The 22,635-nt window shown below is 36.6% G+C and overlaps 4 non-coding genes across 4 annotated transcripts; all 4 read right to left on the bottom strand.

The window, feature by feature from the left end:
* Positions 1-9,373: 9,373 nt before the first annotated feature.
* Positions 9,374-9,460, bottom strand: Trnay-gua (transfer RNA tyrosine (anticodon GUA)). The gene is given in 2 exon segments: positions 9,374-9,409; positions 9,424-9,460. It is a non-coding gene; the product is annotated as a tRNA-Tyr (tRNA).
* A 1,001-nt stretch (positions 9,461-10,461) lies between these two features.
* Trnay-gua (transfer RNA tyrosine (anticodon GUA)) lies at positions 10,462-10,548 on the bottom strand. The gene is given in 2 exon segments: positions 10,462-10,497; positions 10,512-10,548. It is a non-coding gene; the product is annotated as a tRNA-Tyr (tRNA).
* Positions 10,549-15,611: 5,063 nt separating this feature from the next.
* Trnay-gua (transfer RNA tyrosine (anticodon GUA)) lies at positions 15,612-15,698 on the bottom strand. Its single transcript is given in 2 exon segments — positions 15,612-15,647; positions 15,662-15,698. It is a non-coding gene; the product is annotated as a tRNA-Tyr (tRNA).
* A 2,430-nt stretch (positions 15,699-18,128) lies between these two features.
* Trnay-gua (transfer RNA tyrosine (anticodon GUA)) lies at positions 18,129-18,215 on the bottom strand. The gene is given in 2 exon segments: positions 18,129-18,164; positions 18,179-18,215. It is a non-coding gene; the product is annotated as a tRNA-Tyr (tRNA).
* Between the last annotated feature and the right edge of the window lie 4,420 nt (positions 18,216-22,635).

The raw sequence follows: 22,635 nt of genomic DNA, 5'->3' as shown, positions 1-22,635 counted from the left end.
GCAGTTTCGCTATGTCTGTCAGTCTGTCCGTCTGCCCGACCGCAGCTTTACTCAGTGACCGTTATTGTTATAACGCTACAATTTGGCATGGATACATAAAACAATATATTCATACCTTGATTGTTTTACTTTCATACCTATACTGGGACTAAAAAGGCAAATACTTATACGTATTTAAAAATTAAGATACTTACTACTACTTACTTACTTTGTTGGCGCGGTGACCCAAAATGAGTCTTGGCCTCCAACTCAAGAGCACGCCACTTTGATCGGTCCAGAGCGGTATCCCGCCAGCTTTCGCCGACGCCGAGCAAAAAATAAAAACAATTAAGACATATTTTAATAATTTACTTACACATTTATCCAGAAAAAATAATAATAGTATCGAAACCGGCACTTCTTAGGCACACCACTTCGCTATTGTTCGCCGGGCTCCGTAGACACCGCACCTGACACCATTATGCCATTACAATATTTGGCTGCTCTGATGTCTTCTTGACGACGCACTGAATACAAAACACAACCCACACGCATACCCGTATCTGATCGAAATTTCGTGTCAAATTTATTGGTGATTGTATTCGTATTTGACATGAGCGGTTTTGTAATGTGACTTTATTTTATTGCAAGGGGTTGGCTTAAACGCTTTTTAAAATAGAATCTGCCAAAGGCGCGTAAGGGTTAACCTGATCAAATACATTCTAGATAGATAATACAATAACTAAATGTGATATTTAATTTATAAAATAAAGATATTATATTATGTACCTATGGAATGTTTTATATCTTATACAGCCACGAAAAACGTTGTCCCCCTGCCTGACTATGGGCTCGATACGGATTTTGAAATAGATATCTATTAGATATCTTTTAGACATCAATCATCATCCAAGATACGATAACGATATGTTTAAGATCTAACCTGTCAAATTTGACATTTGGGGTACAAAGACGGCCGCCACCCGTCATCTTTAAAAAAAATCTATTCTAATCCTGGTGGGTACTAGGGCAAGTTTGGTATCATTTTCGTATAAACCAAAGACGTAGAATTCATTGCTGATATTTGTTTTTTTCAGTTTCATAGTAATTTTACAAGAAAAACGTAAAAAGGTGAAAAATTTGGTTGGAGATTTTTGCTACGTGGAGCCGAAACTACAAAAGATAGAAGGTGAAATTTGCACACTAGATTACATTTATAAAGTGTACGAGAGATAAGAAGCGATTTTGAGAAATTCAACCCCTAAGGGGGCTAAAAAGGGGATGAAAGTTTGTATGGGGTTCAAGTTTTATTTTAAGCTAGGAATTTGAAACTTCGTAAAACGATATATTATTAAAATACAAGAAAACTAATTTCAGCGTTTTTGAAAATTCATCCCCTAAGGTGGTGAAAAAGGGGTTGAAAGTGTGTATGGATATCAAAAAAAATTTCGAACGCGGGACTTGAATCTTTGTATTTGGGGATATTAAAGACAGGAAAAGTAATTTCAGCGTTTTGTAAAATTCATCCCCTAACAGGGTTAAAAAGGGGTTGAAAGTTTGAATCCATTACAAATCCGAGTAGACACACATTTCTTATTGCCTCCCAGGCTTGAAATGCTTAGAATTACTCATAGGAACATATGTGATGAAGCTCATAGCTTAATAAAAAAAATTTGGGTCAACTTTATAACTGCTTCCGCTAAAAGCAGCGGTCGGCAACAAGCGGCCCGCGAGGTTCCCTGGCTATTTTGTATGTAATATTGACAAACGACAATGTCTGATAAAGTCATAAATTTTAACAAAGTGCGGCCCGCATCAAATTCGGTAACTACAATTTGGCCCTTGGCTGCTAAAAGGTTGCCGACCGCTGCTTTAAAGCATACCTTGTTTTGTAAACAAGATTACTTTGTTAATGAATTGTCACACATGTCACTTGGAATTAATCGAAAGCCACTGAAAACCCGAAACATTTCTGTTTACCCAAATAATGGTGATTAGCTAAAATGTGGCCCGCATATGAAATGGCAATTAGGAATGAAAAATGATCATTACGGCGTTTATAATTAAAAGGGGCCCGTGTGTAGTGCAGGTTGCTTTGATTAATATTGCCGTGACAGTTGGCAGTCAGTAGCCGGGCGTGACGAATATGATCATTAAATTTTACAGGTACACAATTGGCAACATTGAAACTGTAGGTTTTATACTTGGATCGAACAAATGAAGCCTTATTTTTGACCATAGGCGACGGTAATCGCTTACCATCAGGCGGTTCGTCTTCTCGTTTACCTCCTAAATCACATTTAAAGAAAAAGGTAATTTCTGTAAAGAGTACAAAAAATAATAACAACTTTGTTATAGCCTGTCCGTTTTTCTAAGATCAAGTACGACATAGTGATACTGTGTCGTATAGTAATACATAAAAGTAAAGTATATAAAAACTCAAAAATGCACATGTTTCCAGAGATAAGCCCTAGCTAGGTCGATTTTTCGCCCCCGAAAACCCCCATATAGCAAATTTCATACAAATCGTTAGAGCCGTTTCTGAGATCCCCGAAATAAATAAACAAGAATTGCTCGTTTAAAGGTATGAGATGTACCTACTTATCAGAAGTCAAACAGGTCTCACTATCCACTCGCAAACACATCTTGACCAGGTGCAAGGTCCAAACAAGCGATTATTTTCGGCGGAACACAGTTCATACTGGTGTCGGCACTCACAGATGGCGAGAACGCGGTCGAAAAAGAAATACCTACCTATAGACGATGAGAACATACAGACGCAGCAATACGGCTACCATCAGTTTGGCATTGACATAAACGCTATCGTGAACGTAATTTACTTTCTATGCATCTCGCTCGTACTGACATATTAGTGCGAAAGGGATATATAAAAAGTAAATTACGTTCACGATAGCGTTTATGTCAATGCCAAACTGATGGTAGCCGTACTAAGTGGCTAAATAGTTCGGGATAGTCAGAAACCCCACGTAAAATGGTACTAGCTAAAGTACACAGTCTCTATTAATCTCGCCTCATTTCAAGTGAACAAGTGAGTAAGTGAGTTAATAATGTATATCGTCGCCTAGTACGTAATACAGTCACCTGCAATAATATGTTACCCAATGAAGGCTGCAAAAATATCTGACACGATCTTATTAGTGAGCCATATGAGCGTGTCACATATTTTTGCGGCCTTCGAAGAGTAACATATTATTTCACTGTATGTACCTACCCTCATAGCTATTATATAGCACCTACAAGCTTTGCTTAATTTGGGGCCAGGTCGAACTGGTAAAATTGTCCCCAAAATATTTATTTACATATATACCTAAATTAATTGAAATTCATAACGCACGATAAACAAAACATTACAGTGAAGAGACTAAAACCTTGAAATGGATATGGCTAATCCGTATCACTCAGTTTAAATCGCAGCGGCGGCGAAAGTGTCAACTTGTAATCTTTGTAATTAAGTGAATGTCAGGGCGGGCTTACCCCCGGTCACAGTGCAAGCTGTAATCAGTATAGCAACTTTGAGTGAACACGTGACACGTTTTAACGAAGCGGTCCACGATCCCATACTGATTGATTTTTTATTGTCGACAAAAAAATACTGTAGGTAAAATTTATTTTAGTTTTAATATGCCTGATAGGAACACCGTTAAAAAGACCATACAGTCATCATACCAGATCGACACAGCCCCTGCTGTGTGTGTGTGTGTGTGCATTAAACTACGTCCCTGCAAAAGAGAGGTAAGTCACAGCAAAATGTTATGTCATCTCGCTCAAATGTGGAGCAGCCCAATTGGAGAAGTATCTCCACCGTAAGAGTTACAAGCGCCCATAGGTTACGGTGGCTGCTTAACATCAGGCGGTCCGCGTCCGCACTCTTGTTTGATATAAAAAAATAGACTGATTATCTGTCACTATATTTTCATAATTAACTATATCCTTTAAAAAATAAATTGATTTGTATGAATAAACTACTCGTACAATTGCAATCACTCACTATACAAACTTACCCCAAGAAACTTGAACAAAATCAGCATATTTGCGCTAGAGACGCGACTAGACGTGGGTTAATTCCCACTAAATGAATTATTCCTTCCCAAGGTGGCGCCCTCTATTGACGGAGCAAACTCCGCTAAATAGTTTCGTTCCCACTGCCATTATTGTTGGGAACTGTCGCGCAAGTTAAATGTTATCACAATGTGCCGGGAGACACAATAGTTCGCCATTTTGACGTCTACGCGGGCATGTTATTTGGAATGGTAACGCTAGATAGACGCATGGTATATGTGAGTTATTGATCGCATCTACTGTATTGTTAAGTGACGTTGTTCGTTATTAACGAGTTAGTTCATTATAATAATTAGGTACCTATAATAAAAGGTACCTACATATAAATAGTTGGTTTTACGTTGTAAACATGAAGGTTAGTTATTTATGTAACCGGGTTTTAAATTTTTCTATCATGCAGAAATCATTATGTACCTATACATATTGTGTAATTGCAAATAAAAATTATGCCTATAAGTATTTTGTAAAAAAACGTAGGTAAATAACGTTACATTACTTCTATTACTTATTTTTAATTTTGTGCATATTTTTACTAAGTGTTGACATAAGTGGAAATTTCACTGGCTAATGAATTCATTTCCCCAATATAAAAAAGCGCTGTAACAGGAGAGACTGAAACAACTAATCTTTCTACTCCAAAAACGAAATTATTGGGCAAGAATGCTTTCATATGTCCGGATGCAGGTCAAATTTTTCAACCGATTCTCGTGAAATTTTGTGCGCAGATTCGGTATTGCATAATTATGTACAATTCTTCTGTTGTATTAATTTTTGGTCGAAATTATGGATTGCAGCAATTGGCCAGAAGGGTCTATGGCATTTAAAACCATTGTGAGTTCGCTGTGATAAATTATCACTGATAATGGACCAACGAAGTAGCTTTTTCTTCCATTTTTAAGCTTATGAAGCTTATCGCGAGATCTAGGTACAGCTCACAGAGCCGCTAGTATTTAGAACAGTGACCACGTCACCAATATACAGACCGGTACTTGCCGGTACGACTGCCGCAGCAAGGACGGGCAATCTCCATAATCCCCCGTCCTCGTACGATGTTATACTTACTTAACATTCGGATCTCAACGCTCCTTAAATCGGAATACTCGATTAATATGCAAATGCCTGCAGCGTGCAGGGTGCACTAAAACCTAGATTTTGTATTAATATTATCATGAACTATAACAACTTGGCGTTGTAAAATGTAAATTTTACTGCTGAGGCCAACATAATTTAGATACCTTATAGGAAGCAAAATGTTTAGGATATAAAAATTCAATCAAAAAGCGCATCATGACTTGATAATATACACGTCAAAGTTAAAGCATAAAAAATAAACAGTAATTTATCTATCTCTGTAAATAGATATTATAAAAAATAAAACAAAAACACAATAATTAAGTAGTTAAAGAAAAATAGCAACAGAATACAAGTCCAAAAATAAAAACCGGGCAAGTGCGAGTCGGACTCGCGCACGAAGGGTTCCGTACCATAATTAAAAAAAAAAAAACAAAAAAAAACGGTCGCCGAAAAACGACCCCGCCCGACGTTGCATAACTTCGGTCAAAAATCACGTTTGTTTTATGGGAGCCCCACTTAAATCTTAATTTTATTCTGTTATTAGTATTTGTTGTTATAGCGGCAACAGAAATACAACATCTGTGAAAATTCCAACTGTCTAGTCAACTCTATCACGGTTCGTGAGATACAGCCTGGTGACAGACAGACAGACGGACAGACGGACGGACAGCAGAGTCTTAGTAATAGGGTCCCGTTTTACCCTTTGGGTACGGAACCCTAAAAACTATAAAAGGTAAGGTGGGGTGAGACTAACATAGTTTATTTTGCTCAGGGCAAGACAAACAGTATGAGGATTCGGGTTAAAGATATTTATTATTCTCAGAAGAAATTAACATTTCACTTAATGAGACTTAAAAACTATTTACATACATGCCATGCAGTTGCGCCCGTGAGTATTGAATTTATACTTAAACTTACAAATATTTACAAATATCACAAAAACAAGGATTCCATACAAGTGATACGGCTCGATTCGGAAAATGAATTAGATTTCTCCTAGACTTCAACAAGTAACGATACGGACAATTTAAAGATATTTGTAAGATAGATATGTCAAATTTGACGTTTCCGCGATTCTGGAGGTCCTCTTGAACGATTTCGACAAGTTATGACGTAGATATCCAAGTCACATTGTAACGGTTTGCTAAAAACCTCGTTTGCGCTAAGCGGTTTGTGCTGGCCAGTTGTAAAAAAAAATAAAAACATTTTTAAATAGTTTTCTGGAATCTGTCACTTGAAGAAAACTGATGAACATTTACGACAATTTCTTGCAAAAAAGATACTAAATATCTCTAAAATAATATAATTTACCTAACTTAATCTATCTAGATCGTGCCTTATTGGTATTATGCTGTGTACATTTCCCCGGATCGGGTAAGTGTTGTGAATATTTCATTTAAGTTACTACTAGGAATAATTTTACGTTGTATTCTTTTATACTGTTAACTAATCTGTTATTTTCTGACTGCTTCATCCGTGAACACTAAAATAATGCTGAAAGGTTAACTTTCCTGATATTTCTTTCCTTGTGGGCCGGATGTAGCAGTCACTGTTGTGTGCATATTCTAATATGACCAATAATACTAGGGATCAAGTCTGGGATTGAAATTGCCTACACCCTGCCTGAAAACCCTCTATCCTGCACTACCCCGGGTTGCGCCATGCGCAAGCTCTGTATCCCGGAAGGTTTCCGTTCCGAGCTGAGGATCCTGAACCACAGCGGGAAGCCATCCTAGTCTACTCTGGACCAACTGGGACTCCTGCGCTGTACCGCGGAGCCATCTACAACGGCCCGCCTACGATGTAGAGCCTCAGGAAAGTGCCGCCTTTTAAGGACTTGTTTCTATATTTCTTTCTGTGTCAGCTCAGTTTTACGGACTCACGACCCTAACTAACTTCCTATAATTTTAATTAATATTAAATACCTTTTCTAAATTAAACTTTCATTTCTAACCTATCTATCTCTATCTACATGTGACGCTAAACGTCACATTAGCGCCCAACGTGCAATAGTCTAAAGTTTACAATGATAAACTGGAACTATAAACGTCACATTGGCGCCCATACTAGGTTTAACTGAGCTGAGCACTACCGAAACAGGTCCTTAGCATTTTATTTTTAGTTTTCACTGATGTTCATGTAGGTTCATTACTATCATTAGTCATTCTAGTTTCTGTACATTCATATCTACCTAGTTTAAGTTTGTTTTGAGCAGTTCCTTGGTACGTGGTTATCTTTATCGGTTTATTTTTGTTTTTTCTTACTATAAAGTAGCTTCACTATCCTAATAAATTTGCAAGCCACGTACTACGAAACTAAAACTGTTTTTTCTACCTGTGTAAACCTGTGTATATGATCACAACACTCACCTAATTCGTCTGAATTGATCATGGCGTATCCTATTATGTTTCTATCTCTGCAAAAAGCCGAATTAGAATACGAGGTTATTCTAAGGGGTGGTTCAGCTGGCTTAGTACAAGATCTTCGGAGCCAGATTGTAAAATTGAATATACCTCCTGAGGATATTTTAGAATCTCACTTAAAGTCTGCGACTGATCTAAATGATGTCAATGATTTTAAAATAACGAACTATAATAAGTGTTAAAATTAATTCCTTCCGTTATTGCTATCTATCTCTACGTATTCTCTAAAACTACCCTCATGGAACTCATACTAACTAAACCGCTATCATGTTCTTTAAATTTTCACTGTATTAGGTACAAATTATTTTTTTATTAACCCCTACCGGTTAACGAACTTCTACAAAGTTTGAAAAATTAATTTGCCATTAATCCCTACCGGTTAATGAGCTGTTTGCCTAATATTAGAATATAAGACTTCTACAAAGTTTTATGATAAAGAATAGTATGCGTGAATAACTTGGATACTGAGGTTTTGAGTTAGACGAATTTAACATCTATTAATAGTTTATATGAGAGTGTTTTATACTAGCTTAAGTAAAATACTCAGTCTGTATGGACGCAAAAACACTTTTCTATGGTGTTTATTGCTTGTTTGTCTGTGTGTTGTGTGCACGTTGTGTGTATGAAGAGGTATTTTGTTAGTGAAGCCTGATTGATAACTTATATTTCTATTAAGTAAAATAGAGACTTAGCAGCGGATTTTCTTAGCAAAAATCCTAACCTAAAAAGGGGGGTATGTAACGGTTTGCTAAAAACCTCGTTTGCGCTAAGCGGTTTGTGCTGGCCAGTTGTAAAAAAAAATAAAAACATTTTTAAATAGTTTTCTGGAATCTGTCACTTGAAGAAAACTGATGAACATTTACGACAATTTCTTGCAAAAAAGATACTAAATATCTCTAAAATAATATAATTTACCTAACTTAATCTATCTAGATCGTGCCTTATTGGTATTATGCTGTGTACATTTCCCCGGATCGGGTAAGTGTTGTGAATATTTCATTTAAGTTACTACTAGGAATAATTTTACGTTGTATTCTTTTATACTGTTAACTAATCTGTTATTTTCTGACTGCTTCATCCGTGAACACTAAAATAATGCTGAAAGGTTAACTTTCCTGATATTTCTTTCCTTGTGGGCCGGATGTAGCAGTCACTGTTGTGTGCATATTCTAATATGACCAATAATACTAGGGATCAAGTCTGGGATTGAAATTGCCTACACCCTGCCTGAAAACCCTCTATCCTGCACTACCCCGGGTTGCGCCATGCGCAAGCTCTGTATCCCGGAAGGTTTCCGTTCCGAGCTGAGGATCCTGAACCACAGCGGGAAGCCATCCTAGTCTACTCTGGACCAACTGGGACTCCTGCGCTGTACCGCGGAGCCATCTACAACGGCCCGCCTACGATGTAGAGCCTCAGGAAAGTGCCGCCTTTTAAGGACTTGTTTCTATATTTCTTTCTGTGTCAGCTCAGTTTTACGGACTCACGACCCTAACTAACTTCCTATAATTTTAATTAATATTAAATACCTTTTCTAAATTAAACTTTCATTTCTAACCTATCTATCTCTATCTACATGTGACGCTAAACGTCACAACATCTAGTCGATATCTAATGTAGATCTAGTTGATCTCTATATCGTCTCAAGATCTTGTGATTATCTCGAAATCCGAATAGGCCTGATAGTCTTCTCCCGGTGATAGTCTTACTCCAACTTCGGATTGTAAGTCGGACGTCAGACAAAACAAACGCAATACAAAAATGGAACCCAGTGTTTTGATTTGACCTAGTTATCGGTAAAAGAGTCTAAAATAAACTCCTTCGAGCCGGATTTGAACCAGCGACCTATGGATAACGATTCTCACATCTACAGTCCACCGCTCTACCAACTGAGCTATCGAAGGTACAAACATACGGACGAAATGAGACTATACAATCGCTCTACTTATTATATAACTGAAGAAATGAAAGGCTTCGCAAATACGTCACTGCTGCTTGTAGAGTCAAGTTCGCAAACATATTTACAAGCCAACGTTCCAAAAATATACTTACATGCATCTAACAGGTCAATTCTAGTTTTAGTTATTAGATCTGTATTATGAGTTTAATTTAAATTAAGTTTATATTTTACGTATGGTGTCACAGTGTGACAGTGTCAGTGCTTGAAGACTTTACGCTCTCCGAAACATGTTGTCGCAAGTAAAACCGAAATATTTAATATGTTTAGGTAATACGATATTACTTATGGAATTTAATTATTTAAAAACTTATACGTCCAGTTTAAAGATAATATGTTATTGTTGTTCTTCATATCCTCATGCTGAACGGTTAATGATGTGTATGGTCAAAAATCGTGGGTCCAAACCTCGGTCATGCTGTTAGAGCAGAAAAACAATGTTCTAGTTAGGATAAAATGCTAAAATTTAACTATAGGTAAAAATTCGGTCTGGATTCTTATCGGTTATCATGTGTAGGACAAGAGTATACAGGGTGTTTTCTGTAACAGTAGCAATAAATTAAACTAAAGGCTGTACTCCTCAAACTGACCAACATTAGTTCAACAACTTTTAAAAATTATGAATCCTTTAGACTTCCTCTTTTTCATATAAAATAAATATCGCCTTCAAGGTACGCTGACATCAGTGTGTTTGACGTTACTTGTCATGCTTTTAACTTAGCAAAATTTGCAATACATTGCGTCTTAGAGTAAACTTTAAAGTGTAATAAAAATCAAACCATGAATCATTTTCAAAAGTTGCTGAACAAATGTTGGTCAGTTTGAGGAGTACAGCCTACAGTTAATTTTTTTGCTCATATTACAGGCCACACCCGGTATAACCGTGTTAAAGACCCACCTAACCTAGGTACCTATAATTATATTAATTAATAGATCTACAAAAATAACTCCTTCGAGCCGGATTTGAACCAGCGACCTATGGATAACAGTTTCTACATCTACAGTCCACCGCTCTACCAACTGAGCTATCGAAGGTGCATGTAATACGCCGAAATCTTACACCGCTATCAAGTAAGTGATGTAATGCATAAAGAATTAACCTAATTTCCAAGTAATTAAGTTTACACATCTGTACAATTGTTATTCAACTGCCGGACTAGCACGTGATTGGTGCGACAGTATCTCGCACAGCGAGATACTAGTTAGAAAAATACGGGTAGTTTATCTCGCCGCGCCGCGAGATATTGTCGCGTGCTAGGCCTACTGATGTGTTATAATAACCTTTTAATTTTATCAGTAATTAAGCTAAATGCATAATCAGAAAAGGTCATTAAATGGGTAATTTAATGTAAATAAAATAGTGATTGCGTATTTAAATAAGTGTTTCGGTGCAGCGTTAGTTAACCAAAGAGTTATTAATAGTAGAGGTATAAAGTCTATTATTCGTTTATGGAATTTGACAGCTGAAGTAGAAGTCGATTTACGGTCCCATTAATTATGCGGTAGTCAAAAGTTGCGGATTCTCAATTCACGGGGCCTATCCAAGACGACAATCGTTTGCGCCGTAGCGAACGAAATATCTTTCTCTCTCTATGGCACTAATATGGAAGAATGATAGACAGACATTAGGGTTGCGTTCGCTACGGTTCAAAAGATCTTGGCTAGGCCCCATAGTAGCGTAAAATACAGGAAATCGAATTCACTATGGATCTAAAGAAGGCCAGTGACGGGAGACTATAAGAGTTACCGATTTAACCCCATGCATGTTAAGCCACAGAATAAATAATAGTACTAGGTACAGAAGACTCACCCTCTAACAAAACCCGTCTGTCACGATCAGGACAGATATGGCCGCTAGGTGGCGACAACGCCACGCGCGGCTTATGGCAAACCCCAAAATTGGGGTCGAACCGATGGACTTTTAGCTACCTGTAGCAAAGCGATGGAATCGCGGAGTGAGCCACGCCTGGTTCAGCGAAAATTGATGGTTTCAGAGAAATCAATGATTTTGTATTCAGCTGTTCTAAGTAAACAGTGCTAACCTAACTTAACAGTCAGCAGCAGAAGTTGCTAAGCGGTCGAGGTGTTCAAAATGACCTTGACACGCTCTTATTCTCTTAACAATAAAGTCGTGTCAAGATCATTTTGAACACCTGGCCCGCTTAGCAGAAGTTCTGCTGCTGACTGTACCTTGATTATTTTAAAACGGATTAATGTAAGTCGAATACGCCCTTAGAATAAAATGATCAAGAGAACACATATTCTACCTTAAATTGTGCGCCAACAGTTTATATATGTCGCAGTAAGATAGATAAAGCCGTTATATAGTTATAACCCTAGGGATATAATTATATGACGTAACATAGTTATATGAAAGCGATTCATTACTATCTTACTAGGTATATAACTATAATACGGCTTTAGTTTAGTGATATAGTTATATTACTGGATTAAGTTTAGTGATATAGTTATATTACTGGATTAAGTTTAGTGAAATGATTGTAGGTAGGAGTGCAGCGGTGCGACGGAGGTATAGTTATATCCCTAGGGATATAGTTATATGCCGTATAATACTTTTTAGCAATATTACGTAAAAGTACAGGTCGATTCACGAAAGCTGACGCGAGATTTCTACTGAGTGACAGCTATTTTCATTGAAATTCTGTCAAATCTCGCGCCAGCTTTCGTGAATCGATCGCTATGCCTCATAAACCCTTAAAAATAGCAGCATGAAAATATATATAATAGTTATCTTACTAGGAATATAATTATAATACGGCATATAACTATATCCCTAGGGATATAACTAAACCTCCGCCGCACTGCCGCACTCCTAATACCTACAATTACTATCTTACTAGGTATATGATTATAATACGTAGTTACGTACAATACGGCATATAACTATATCCCTAGGGATATAACTATACCTCCGCCGCACCGCTGCACTCCTACTTACAATTATTTCACTAAACTTAATCCAGTAATATAACTATATCACTAAACTAAAGCCGTATTATAGTTATATACCTAGTAAGATAGTAATGAATCGCTTTCGTATAACTATGTTACGTCATATAATTATATCCCTAGGGTTATAACTATATAACGGCTATATCTATCTTACTGCGACATATACATATATGAGTGTTACAACATGACAGTAGTAGGTCTAATTTAAATCGGCACACATTATATGTATAGCTACCTACTATAGGTATAATAATTATTAAATTTAAATTAATTTTCTAAATTCGGAGCAAAGTCACGGCACATTTTACGGTACTAAATATTAAACAGATTTGACAAAAACCTTTTGGCGGTTACGGTATTAATATATCGATACAAAATTGTTAAAACAATACGAGTATTAATATATCGATACAAAATTGTTCCAACAATGTGATCTTAATATTCTTAATTCATTAAAAAAAGGTGCTAAATAGGTTTACGCTCCAGCCTTACCTTACAAATCGTAAACCAAAGAAACTTAATTTACATCTACTTTATAATTCCCATGATAAAATGGTACCTATCTATCTATCTAGAATGGATAACTGCGACACAACTTTTCATTGCACGCATTCAAACGGCCAGTCCGGAAGTACCGACCTGACGTGTCGTCTAGTGCTTTAGACACAACCTTCTACCCACCATCCCTTTAACATAACACCAATTCATATATCAACATCCATTGCTTGATTCATATAGTGATGCTTTCATCGTTTCAGAGCAAATGCAGCAATGTAAAACAAGCTAGTATTAAAAGTCTGATGATGCTCTTATGTTTGGTGCGCGGTCGTACCTAATTTGAATAGAAAGTGTCGTGGTCGCGATAGTGGCGCCGTTTCCGACCCGTCCCGTATCGTCCCCTCTTATACAAACGACACCCTTAACGACCGCTTGAAAAATTTAAACAGTCTGCGGAGTGAGTTAAATTGGCTGATCACGTGATCGGTGTTGAATGAAAAGCGAGAAAATTGCAAAATATTAAAGTAGCTTCCATGCATTTCATTTGTAGATTTGCATATTTTTTTTATATTTTGGACTTAGTATTTAGCTGTAAGAAATAACTAGGGAATGCAAATCGGTTATTTTCGGTTATTTTTTGTATGGAAATAATCGGTTTTTAACCGAAACCGCGGTTATTTCCATACAAAAAATAACCGATTTGCATTCTCTAGAAATAACGTACCACTGCATAGAAATTTCTACTTCGTGAATGCTGTATTTCTTCATCCGACCAAGCCCGGCACAAGGTAGAAGTCAGGAATTTTCTAGGGTGGGGTGCTACGGGCAGGAAACCTCCTAGAGTGCCGAGTCCCTTCACATTCCTCTTGATCAGCTGATCCGGGGGAAAGGGAAGGGCTCTTGGACGGTGCGCCCCGGAAGCAACGGTAAGTAATCTCTTGGTTTCCAAGTAATTGCTTACCGGTGCTGCCAATGTCCTGTCGTGGGGGGTAGCACAGGTCCTCTCAATGAGGGAGAGTTTACCCAAGTGTGTGCTGGAGGGCGGCCTTGGGCCGGGCGGCTGCGGTCGCAGATGGTACCTTCGGATCTAGCACCTTCGGCACAGGAATGCCGCTGACCTTTATAAAACTGCGGTTCCCGTAACTGTCTGGGTAGAGGGCCTATGATGACGGGGGGGTTAGCACTGCGTGCCAGCGTGGTGGCCACGAGGATAACCACCTCTATAAAAATCACTAAGGCAACCTGAAGGGGTGAATCTTGGGGTCTTTCCGTCTTCTCTCGCGTAGAGTTATGAGGAACCAGAGTGTAGTATCGCCCTGCACACTACCTTCGAAAGGGGGAGCTTAAGATTAAAACATATATAGTAGTGGACCCTATAATGGACGTGGAACCAGTAATGGGACAAAAAACCACAATTCCTCTAAAATAAGTATCTAAAAGTAGTTTATAAACACTGGACATATTTTTATCATAAATAAGAGTCCCAGAGCTGTTTATGTTTCAATTTTTATTAAATTCGGTTATTTTTTAAGAAATCTGCGTCAACCCAAAAGTGGTCGTGTCACTGAAAAAAAATACCACTACGAATTCTTAACAACTTCGTTAAGAGAGGTGAGTTAATTTATTAAATTTTAATTATTACATACTTGATGAAAACTAGAATGTGTTTTGTTAATTGCATTTACCATGAGATAAGGTATACAACACACTATGTTGTGACTCCACCGATGTAAAAAAAATAGTGGTATTTGGCGCAATCCCATTATAGGAGCTGTAAAACTGCATACCTCCTATGATGGGACAATTTACATAATGATGCTTGCCATGCTATAATTTCATGTTTAAACAATACAGAAGTAAAATGTAGTTACAAAATATGTCAATCAGGAGGTATTCTCGGACTTCAGATAAATTAATATCGTTTTCCAAACTTTTATACTTGCCCTGTTAGTTAGTGTGGGTCAAATCTTGGTAGCTGAATTTGAGCCACTTTTCGATTTCCGATTCAGTCGAAATTTTGTGTAAGTACGTAATTAAGTATGTAAATCGGATGATAATGCAATATTATGATAACATGGACCTGATCTGATGATGGAGACAGGAGGTGGCCATGTGAACTTTATCGCAATAAACCCTAACTAATTGTGTTTGGATATATTAGAATTGTCTCGATGGATCTAATACAATAATAATTGGCTCTGGAAAGAAAAATACATTCAGCGATAAAAGCTTATACCAAAAATTGATTTTTTTGCCATAACTTATTCCCCATTTCAATATTTTATACTGATAGAGCAATGTCCATTATAGGGGGCCCATTACTGGATCCACGTCCATTACCGGGGGCCCATTACTGGAGCTTTGGTGTCCATAACTGGAGAAAAAAGACATAGTTTTAATTTGTTAAGTATGTGGAAACTCATTGCAGTATCTTTGATACAACACGCCTAAAACATGAAAGACGGATAGGACTTTCATCTTTTAACACGCTAAGCGGTAGACCATTTACATGTATAAGGGAAATATCATAAATACTCCAAATTTCCTCTTAAATGTCCCATGACTGGTGCTGTTACTATATGTTACGAGCTAAACTTAACAGCAGGTCGTAAAAAACTTTAAAAAATTCCTTCGAGCCGGATTTGAACCAGCGACCTATGGATAACAGTTTTTACATCTACAGTCCACCGCTCTACCAACTGAGCTATCGAAGGTGCATGTAATACGCCGAAATCTTACACCACTATCAATTAAGCTAAACAAAAAACCGGGCAAGTGCGAGTCGGACTCGCGCACGAAGGGTTCCGTACCATAATGCAAAAAAAAAAAACAAAAAAAAAAGCAAAAAAAGAAACGGTCACCCATCCAAGTACTGACCACTCCCGACGTTGCTTAACTTTGGTCAAAAATCACGTTTGTTGTATGGGAGCCCCATTCAAATCTTTATTTTATTCTGTTTTTAGTATTTGTTGTTATAGCGGCAACAGAAATTACATCATCTGTGAAAATTTCAACTGTCTAGCTATCACGGTTCGTGAGATACAGCCCGGTGACAGACAGACGGACGGACGGACGGACGGACGGACAGCGAAGTCTTAGTAATAGGGTCCCGTTTTACCCTTTGGGTACGGAACCCTAATATAAAAAGCAACAGTTACAGTCATGTAACGCTAAAAAGAACCAAATGTCAAAGGAATAAGGTCTTGAATAGATAATCGTGAAAATAACAATTAAACATAATACTTGGTCACATTATAATATATTCATTATCTAAGTATGACGTAGCAATCAACTGGATTTTGTGGACACCGCCGCCGAGCGAAAGATCCCTTCAATCCAAATGATCCTCCTAATCTATTGCTAATTTTGAACTTTCTAATCTTGTTATGATGAAACATGTCACTTTATGATGACATCTCTTCAACCAGAAATGTCACTGTTGACTGCTGAAATTATAAAATTCCAATTACCCTCCTAGTTACTGTAGTACGGTCGACGTCAAAGATATGTTTACATATTTCGCCTTATTACAAAGCAATAAGGTGCAAAAGTGTAAACATATTTTTGACGTCGACTGTACATACTGTTTTACAGTTTAGTAGAGTTTGTTTAAGGCGATATAGGACCAGATTACCCAAGGTAAAATGGAGATGTCATCTGCATTTCACGAAAAGTATACCTACAAAAAATTAAATTCTCTTCTTTTTGTTTCCTAAAATATATTTTTAACAATTTTATGGGACTTGATATACGAATTAATAAATTACATACATCGCCAAATGGAATGTTAAGATAGCCTTTATTTTGCATTTTTCTAAACACTTACCAAACATTTTCATGTCTATTTTCAGATTCCTCGTTACTAATTATATATTTAATGAATGTCTAACATGCTCAGTTTATTTTTCCAGACTTAAAATAATTTAAAAAATGCCTATCGAGAAAGAAAGAAAGAAAGAAAATAAATTTATTCAGGACGCTTACAGTATTGCTTGAAACTAATACAATACTTTTATAAGTATAAAACATATACGTCACTGAATAGGTCTCCGCTCAGCTTGATGACAAGTTACCTTTCAGGTATCTCGACGCTGGTCTTCCGTGGAGACCTGTCCAAGCGATCGCGTCAGCACGTAAACTTAACTAACATTGGTTAAACTAAATTGAGATCAGAAAAACGCTCGGCATGGGCGCGGTTAAAATACACCACTCCATACATTTTCCCACATTTAGAACATCATTTCATATATATTATAAACATCATAGTCAATAATTGGCAAACAAATCATATACCAGACCAACAATAAATATTCAAAAGGGACATCGTTACAGGTAGGCTAGCACAGCCTTCAAGCCATTTAGTATGCACCAAACATTTACGAACAAATTGACAGGCTATCATAGGAAAGGGCAACCGGGGAGATCAAACATCCGAGCGTGAAATAATTCACGAGCTGCACTTAGCATAAGGTCAAACTGACATTTGGTGAATAGAATTACGTCAATTCATAATGTCATAAGGTATGGGGCGTCACGCGAGGTTGGGTTTAGGGGTGGGATATAGTTTGGCAACGTCGATAAATCTGTCGTGAAATATTTTTAATGGATTAAAACTTTCTACTTAAAACGTTTTTGGAATTCTCTCGGTATTTTTGTTTAAATTCTTCTATTTATTTATTCTAAATCCGATATTTACAAAATACATGAAGTGGCTTTTATTAAAAAACCTCCTACCTCGCGATCCTTACCCTTCAGCTTATATACATATGATATAACGGATTTTGTTGATCATTTATGCTATGCATTTTGCACGCGCTGAAAATCCGTAAACCATTATTTCATTCGAATGGGCACAACTTCATGCATATTTTTCTAGCTTTTAGATTCTGCAATGTTTTTTTACTGTTTACGCAAATGGAAATAGGAAAGAATCTAGTCTTCAAATGTTTTTTTTAATATAAATATAAATACTGTTGTCTGTTTCATTGTGTAGAATAAATGTTAATCTAATTCAGTCAAGCAATTTATGAAATCATCCTTAAAAAGACAGCTAGAAATAAATATTATAATACTAACGATATACCGGGTTAAAAAAAAATTACATACATGTTTATTTTGTATTAATTTATGTACTTATAAAAAAATCCTTCGAGCCGGATTTGAACCAGCGACCTATGGATAACAGTTATTTCATCTACAGTCCACCGCTCTACCAACTGAGCTATCGAAGGTGCGTAATAAGAAACAAAATTACTAGTCACATTCTCACATTACACTTTCGTCGCATCATTGACATTATGTAAGTGTAACGTAGCACTTATTTATCCATGCCATTGAGTGAAAGGTCCAGATCTCGAGTCAGTTGTTACGTCACGTTACTCGTTCGGTCACAAAACACAAATAACGTTTTGATCTTGTTTTAAACAATAGTCATACATTAATAGTTATCGCTGTTGATAATTAGTATAATTACCTAAGTGTGAGTATATTCTTCGCCGTACAATCCAACAAATTGAGTAATTATTCTGACGTGTCATATTGTTATACGATGATTTTTTGTGAATACAACTTAGTTAAGGACACAACCTTTAAGAGAAAGGTGTATAATAGGTATATGGTGTCTAGCGTCTGTCTAAATGAAAGACAAGTTTTTAACAAGTCAGTTTTAAGAATAAGAATATGAATAATATTTATTTCTTTAAAATGATCCAAAATTATCTTCTATGCAATATAAAATTATCTTCTATATATTTTTGTCAGTCTTCGACTATTAATAGACATAAAATTATAATTTGACAATTTTTTTATCACAAAATATAGTGACTTATCGATATGTTCGCTTAACCTTATGTCACCTTTTAGAGGTAGCATAAAGGGAATGAAGACGGAGTCGCCCTAGGAAGTGCCTTGTACAATGTATACCAACAACGGAAAGAACGCCCGATTTAATTATTGCAGTTATTTTTAACTGCTCCTTGACATGTAACAACTTGTGACCCGGACAGTGCGTGTTCGCAAGTGATAAATAGCATTTACTAGGTATTTTATAGCGTACGACCAACTACCGAGTACGATGACTTATCTGAAATCTGCAAATGTAAACGCAACTACTCTGTAGGTAGCCGACTGACTATTAGGTATGTTACTAACTGGTCGATTTCCCAGTCCAACATTAATATATTTAGTTTTTATACATAATAACAGAACATACGTTCTGTACTATACCTAACTATTTAGAATATATATTGTAGTATTTTTGATGTATGCATTCTATGGTTACGTAGTTTTTTTTATGTTTCTCAGCGCTTTAATAATGTATGTAATTTAATTTTATTATTTCCGTTGAATTTATAGTCTTATAAGTATAATATATCCTGCATCTTTGAAATAAATATTAATAAACTAATAATATACTTAAAAATTATGAACCCGTGTCAACGAATGGCCACTTAAAAATGACAATCATTATTTAACAAGCAAACCTACATCGCAGCTAAACGCCGAACAAATCCCTTTGTGCCATATCAATCAAAAATACTTCCGCTAATTTACGATGGTAATTAAGTCAATCTCCCGTTAAAGCCCCTTTCTTAGCGACTCGTCTTGTCTCGGGCATAAAACGCGCGAAAACCTAATGCCATTTCACGGCGGAGTAAACCTTTCTCTTAGAGTTAACGTCTATTTAAACTCGGCTTAACTTAATCGATCGAGAAGGCCCTTAATTATGGCTTTATCCAGCAGCAATGAGGATCGAAGCCGGATTTAAGTTTAGTTGAATTAGCACGAGTTTGCCGAGAATCTGCCGAGCTTTGGATCGATCCGTTTACGACTTAGGCTTCGCCGTCGATTAATTACGAAATTATAATCTACCAATTATTTTGTCAATAGGTATTTGAAAGCAATTTGTGCTAGATAAGAACACTTTAAATGTAAATAATGATTGATGTTGAAGTATCTCTTTTAACTATTCTTCTTCTTAGTCGTATACTCTTGTTTCTTTATTACGATTCTTTATTAGATCGTTGCTTTATTACGATGTTATTAATTAATTTGACCCAAAACTTATTGTATTCGAAATTCTAAATAATATGCGTCTGAATTTGGTACAAATTTCATCATCAATTAGTGTACGTTACGGTATCAATTTAGTGTCTAAAATCAGTCAGTCCCGCAGAATTGAGATACATGGAAGGCAGAGGGATCGTCTGTCTATGTGAATTACAGCAACCAGTCTGTCTACGTTCTCCTGCAGGGATATTAATATTTATCATCAATGCATATTAAACCTGAGACGTTCATTCAATTAGATATAAACTAGGAATGTGCATGAGGCATTCTCTGACTGTAATGTACTTACTTGGTTTACTTGATACTGTTTGACAAAGATAATACGACCAGTTTACGTATGCAGCAACGGATTTTCATGACCAAATTCTTCTCGGGCTAAACTCGTTAATTGGTGAAAGTAGATGTACAATGAAACCTCGTGAAAGTCAACTGCCGCCCCGTCGGCGGATCGAGGGACGGTGGCCACACACCCAAAAAAATCGTAAAGCAAGGGCATATTTTTTTCTGCGTGTCTGTTGTGTTATTTTTCACTGTTATTTCGAATTCCGCTGATATTAATATTTGTTTAAGACAAAGAATCCCGCTGAAAGTGTGACTTGCGTTTTACGCGGCGCCCGCTGGGACCACAAACCCTAATTATGTCTCAAACAATGGCCCGACTTATTTTTATCCATTTTGTGCTCAATCATAATTACCCGGGTACCTCCGGGAGGCATTGTTTCGGAAAATCATCAGACCCTTCCAGTCGTTACGTTTTATTATCGCTTCGCAGAGCCTTCGCGTTAACAAATCGAGAGTATTTTGAGGTTGAAGTTCAGGTTGCTATCAGTGAAAAGAAAAAGATAATATAGCGTATGAAAACCACGAAAGAGGCAATGTTAGTGTGTCATATTATAGTACAGTCATTATAGATTTTGACCCGTGAATAATTAGTTCTTGGATTTTTTTTTCGTAGGTCCCTCGGGGGGGTCACTGAGAGTGTAAATTCAAAAAGTAGGCTTAATCAGGCTCCTGCGTATATTCAAAAAATGGTTTTTTTCCAAAAAAACGGTTTTTCTTCAATAACTCGGCCATTTTTGATTTTACAGTAAAACCGTAAGGACAAAAACTGTAGGAAATTTGACTCTCTACAAGTTAGTCCACTCATTATATCCAAAAAACCGACCCTTTCCGTGAATAATCAGTTCTTGGATTTTTTTTTCGTACGTCCCTCGGGGGGAATCACTGGGAGTGTAAATTCAAAAAGTAGACTGAATCAGGGTCCTGTGTATATTCCAAAAACGGTTTTTCTTCAATAACTCGGTCATTTTTGATTTTACAGTAAAACCGTGAGGACAAAAATTTTAGAAAATTTGATTCTCTACAAGTTTGGTCCTCACAATTTTTCTTCTAGGATCGATAGTTTGGAAATAAAATTTGAAAAAAGCGACAAATTCAAAATATTTTCAACATCTCGTTTATTTTCAACTTTACGACATAAATGAAGAGGACTAAACTTGTAGAGAATCAAATTCTGAACAATTTTGATTCCCACCTTCTTTCCCCCAAAATCGATATTTTAGAAATAAAACCTGAAAAACGCGACAAATTCAAAATATTATCATTATCTCCTATGTTCCACGCTTTACGGCATAAATGAAGGTAAACAAAGTTGTACAGAATCAAATTCTGAACAATTTTTGTCCTCACGGTTTTACTGTAAAATCAAAAATGACCGAGTTATTCAAGAAAAACCGTTTTTCGAATATACACAGGACCCTGATTCAGTCTACTTTTTGAATTTACACTCCCAGTGATTTCCCCGAGAGACGTACGAAAAAAAATCCAAGAACTGATTATTCACGGGAAGGGTCGGTTTTTTGGATATAATGACTGGACTAACTTGTAGAGAATCAAATTTCCTACAATTTTTGTCCTTACGGTTTTACTGTAAAATCAAAAATGGCCGAGTTATTGAAGAAAAACCGTTTTTTTGGAAAAACACCATTTTTCGAATATACGCAGGAGCCTGATTAAGCCTACTTTTTGAATTTACACTCCCAGTGACCCCCCCGAGGGACCTACGAAAAAAAAATCCAAGAACTAATTATTCACGGGTAGGGTCGGTTTTTTGGATATAATGACTGTACTATTAGTGTTCGTGCCCCAAGTTAGCACACGTATGGACTCAAATGAACGTATTGGTTACACTTTATTTCATTAGACACATATTTTTGAAACTTTCGGTATAAATAATAAATAAAGTAACCAGACTGATGTGTTATGTGCTGACAATCCATTTGACTTTGTATCATAGATAAACGATGAGAATCGGTATTTGACAGAAGTATTCTAATTGTAAGTAGAGTGACCATGCCTATCGCGCAAATTTAAAAACTTATTTTTTTTTACAATTAAAAAATAATACGTTAATCACACTAATACTAGTATGTGGGAGTAGCTTATAGTTAACAGTATCCGTAGGGTTGATCCTGCTCACGTCTCATGAATCACCCTGTAGTATATTTTATCTTAGTACAGATACCTAATGTTCTTGCGACGTAAAGTTTTTAGGTAGGTATATAAATATGAGTTTTAATAATT

This window comes from Cydia fagiglandana, chromosome 8, assembly GCF_963556715.1.
Source record: "Cydia fagiglandana chromosome 8, ilCydFagi1.1, whole genome shotgun sequence".
Classification (NCBI taxonomy): Eukaryota; Metazoa; Arthropoda; class Insecta; order Lepidoptera; family Tortricidae; genus Cydia; species Cydia fagiglandana.
Note: the sequence above shows the minus strand (reverse complement) of the source record. Positions and strands in the feature narration are given on the sequence as shown.